Here is a 4,265-nt window from a genome sequence, read left to right as displayed (position 1 = left end):
TTATAATATTCAAATTCAGCAACTTATTCTTATTTTTGTAGCATTGCATATTTTTTAGAATACTTATGAATTTTTCAGAGATTGTATATTGTAACAATGATTATTTTCCCTTAATGTTTCAATGCCTGCTAGAAAATAAGTCCTCTATCATGGTGCTACTACTCTTACTGTCTTTGAACTCTACTGTAGTTTTCCATCAACTTTAACGCCTCTTCTGTCTAAAGTCTTTAAGCGTCATTCAAACCTAAGTTAGTTTTGACCTGCCTCTGTTTCAGAAACCTTCACATGCTGAAGAAAGAGCTACATTTGTTATGTGGTTAGCATAAATTCTTAAAGCATGTCTAGTAAATCCAAATCTGTGTTTCTTAATTTCTTTTGCGATATTAATGGAATTCATATTAGAAAGCATATTTGCATTGGAAATTTTATTTTGATAAAAAAATTAATATATTTTTCTTAGACACTTAAATCGAAAAATATTTTACTTGTATTTTTAGTAACTAAACTATCATCAAAAGTTCAAGAACAAATGTCAGCCAGAAAACAAAAATTTATTCTTTCTCGAAGGACTGTTGAGAAGTAAAAATAGAAGTGCAGTATAAAATGTTCTATAAAGATAGCCATTAATATAATTTTTTACGAACTTGTAGGGAAAAAAACTTCACATTGAAAGTTGTCAAAGACGATTTAGGTAATTAAAAAATCTGAAAAAGTTTCTAAACACTGACCAATCATCAATGAAGTCTGTAAAAGCACATGAGGAAATAAAATCATCAAAAACCAGTTAATTTTTTAAATAGAACTAGAATGTTTTTGCCTAGGTAGCACTTTTCAGTTTCATGTTACAATAAATTGACTATATATTATGTTAAAAGTTCTTCCTTTGAACTCAAAGGTGATTGGTAAAAGTTTTTAAATATTTTAGCTTTTTCTCACTTAAATATTAATTTTCGATTTGTAACAGAGTCTTTTTATTCAAAATTGCATTAGGGCAGTGATTACTGTGCATCATGTATACATTATTATTGACAGTTTTTTACCATTACAGTTTTTTTTTAAAAAATTTAAAATAATTTTTGTAGGAAATATTTATGTTTACTTCATAAATTCTGAAATTCTCTCCATTTTAGGATGAAATGTTTGATGCTTCAATTTAATTTAAGTTCTCAACAGAAATTTGGTCACATTGTATCTGAAATTTGTGAACACAATTAAATTAAACTAAGATTTTGTTGCTAAAATGGCTCAAATTTCACTATTGAGTATAAGAGTCAATTAAGTTATACATTTTAAATTTTGCATTTAAATTGACAGCCTACTAACGATCCATCTAAAACAATAGTACTCACTTCTATTATAGTTAGCATAACTTTTAATATAGTCAATATCAAAATGCTGTAATATTAAAGTATGAGCTCATAATTATTTCAACCGACAAAGTTTGTATAGTGGATCCACTGTACAACTCAAAGTTTGTATAATGGATACTGCTGATGTTGTTTAGAGAAACATTTTTGCTTATACTTTGACTGATGTTTTAGAATATCTTTCTCGTTGGCAGTGCTTGTCCCAGAATACGATACTATATAATACCATAAAACTCAATGCTGATGTAAAAACCAACTCACAAAAAGTCATCTCAGTTAGTCCCGACAAACAGTATTGAAGATTCCACTAGAGAAAAATATCAGTGAGCTGTCTGGTTTATAGACGATAGCGATGAGACTGGTAAATATTTCCTATACGGTTGAAAATACCTTCTCCGTATGCGTGCCTCTCACCCAATTTCAGGTAGTTTTGATATGGTGAAATTAAATTGGTTTAAGTCATGTAAATCCAAGCATACAATAAAACTACTGGCTGATGTTAAATGAAGCCATGGGAGCAGAACTTTAACAAGTATATACTTTTTCGAATCATTTGATAGGAACAATGTTATGTACAGTGCTCAAAAAAAGAAAAGAAAAAAAAATACTACGCTTGAATAACTTTTGATCCCTAGTGATCAAATTTTCACGTTCTAGGACTCAATCATAATGGTTTGAGAGGGTTACCTCAAATATGATGATTAATAAGTTCAGACGATATTTTAAGTTACAAAATAAGACACAAAAACGTACTTTCTCCGAATAAACATACACTTTTTTTAGACGGTTTCGGATTTCTGGTTACAATAATTTGGTCTCCTTAATAATTCAACATTTGCATATTTCTCTACATCTCTAGAACTTTTTAAGCGAATTGAAAACTTTTCATACACACAATATGAAATTCATTTATCCAATGATAATTCTATGCAAAAAAAAAAAAAAAAAAAAAAAATCAACTTATAGTTATTAGGGTCAGAAATTCGAAACCGACGAAAAAAGGTTTGTTTATTCAGAGAAAGTACGTTTTTGGGTCTGATTTCATAACTTAAAATATTGTTTGCACTTACTGATTAGCCTATTTGAGGTCCCCCCCTCGAGCCATTTAGATTGTGTCCTAGAACGTGAAGACTCTATCATTAGATCAAAAGCTATTCAGGGTGTTTCGTTTTTTTTTCTTTTTGGCGCACTGTACACCTGTTTAATTTTTTTTACTGTGCTTTGTTTATTTTCACAAAACAAGAAATACAAAAGGAGAAGTTGCAATTTTATGAAAGTAAATAGTGAAACTTGTATTACTTTACTTTTCCTATCAATTCGGTCATCGAAAAATGGCAAATTAAATGTTTTTAACAAAGGAACGCCATACCATTCATAAAAATTCCGCAGAGAACCCAGAATCATAAAATAAAATATGACTTTGAATTTCCATGCAAAAGATGTTATGAATAATACTTTCCGACAATGAAAGGATAATTTTTAGTGTTAAACAAAATTTACACCATATTCTACTTTTTAAATCCATTTGATTCATAATGGCTAGATATAGAGAAAGAGGCAAGCCATTACATAGGCCAATGACAAATATCGTGAGAAATATGTTATTTTTGCTGTTAAGTTTATAAGAAACGGTAATTTTTAATTGGGGAAAAAAAGGTCTGAATAGTTTTTCTTCATCGAATACTTTTTTGCTGATATCTGTATTGGTATGCCTAACTGGAAACGTTTGCAAACTATTAATTTTACAAATTTTCACTAAAAACTTATTTAAGTTGAATAAATATGCATCTTTAATTTTAATACATTGAATTGAACGCTGCGTTCAATGTAAGAATAGAGTAAGCCGAAATAGCAGAGGCAATATGTTTTTATGTTTAAAAAAACCACACACTTTAGTCTTTCATATTTGCTGTTAAAGTTATTAACTTTCAAAGAAAGCTTTTATCAATATAATTGCTTCTGAATAATAGATCAATGCAGCTTTTTTAGTAACTAAATACACTAACTTGCCTTTCATTTTGAGATTATGTAGATGCTCTACCATATGATTTTCCACTAACTGGGCGTAATTTTCGTAACAGGTTGTAGCAATTAATTGTTACTCATTCCAAATAATGTTTTTTTTTTTTTTTTTTTTTTTTTTTTTTTTTTTTTGTGATTGGTAAAATGGACACATTAATTGTTAAATAAACCAATACGAAACAAAAATTTCGTGGTTTACTTTTGACATTGCTTTTTATTCGTGTTTCTTACGAGAGTACGGGCTTTATAGTGCACTATTTTATTACATTTACATATTAATTAAATTAAATTAGTTTGAATTTAATTAATAAATGTATAAAATTAACACGTGTTTTTTACTTAAGTTTTTCGCACCTCTCTTCTCTACAGGTAGAAATTTAAATCTTTCACAGTGAGTAGCACTATACCAGCTGTCAAAAATACATTTGGAGTTGACGAATTTACAAAAAATCGATATCAGGTAAGCCCAAATCGAAAAACATAGCAAGGGGTCTAGCAAACATAACAAAAGAGTTCAAGAACCACTGCTCTAAGGTATCATAAATTCTCAAATTTTACAACATTTATTAAACTTTATCCCGTATTAAAATATCAGATTTCATTGTCAAATTTACCAATTTTTACCAAAGCACTTCGGTAAAAATTACCGCTCTTCCTGGTGTTCTGATAAAGCCAGAAACACGGTAAGTTTTTCGGTATTCAGATTTGATCAGAATTTTTTTTTTCCAGTGTAATATAAGGATTTTTTTCAGCTAAATAAAATTAGCACGACTGTTGCCATCTAACTGTAGGTTTTCGATAAACTTTGATATTCTGATCGACTAAAAGCGCGTAATTTAGGTTTGAAACTTTCTAAGATTGAGGTTTTACTGCGAC

Source organism: Parasteatoda tepidariorum, chromosome 8 (assembly GCF_982258835.1).
Source record: "Parasteatoda tepidariorum strain Cologne lab strain chromosome 8, Ptep-v5.0, whole genome shotgun sequence".
Lineage (NCBI taxonomy): Eukaryota > Metazoa > Arthropoda > Arachnida > Araneae > Theridiidae > Parasteatoda > Parasteatoda tepidariorum.
Note: the sequence above shows the minus strand (reverse complement) of the source record.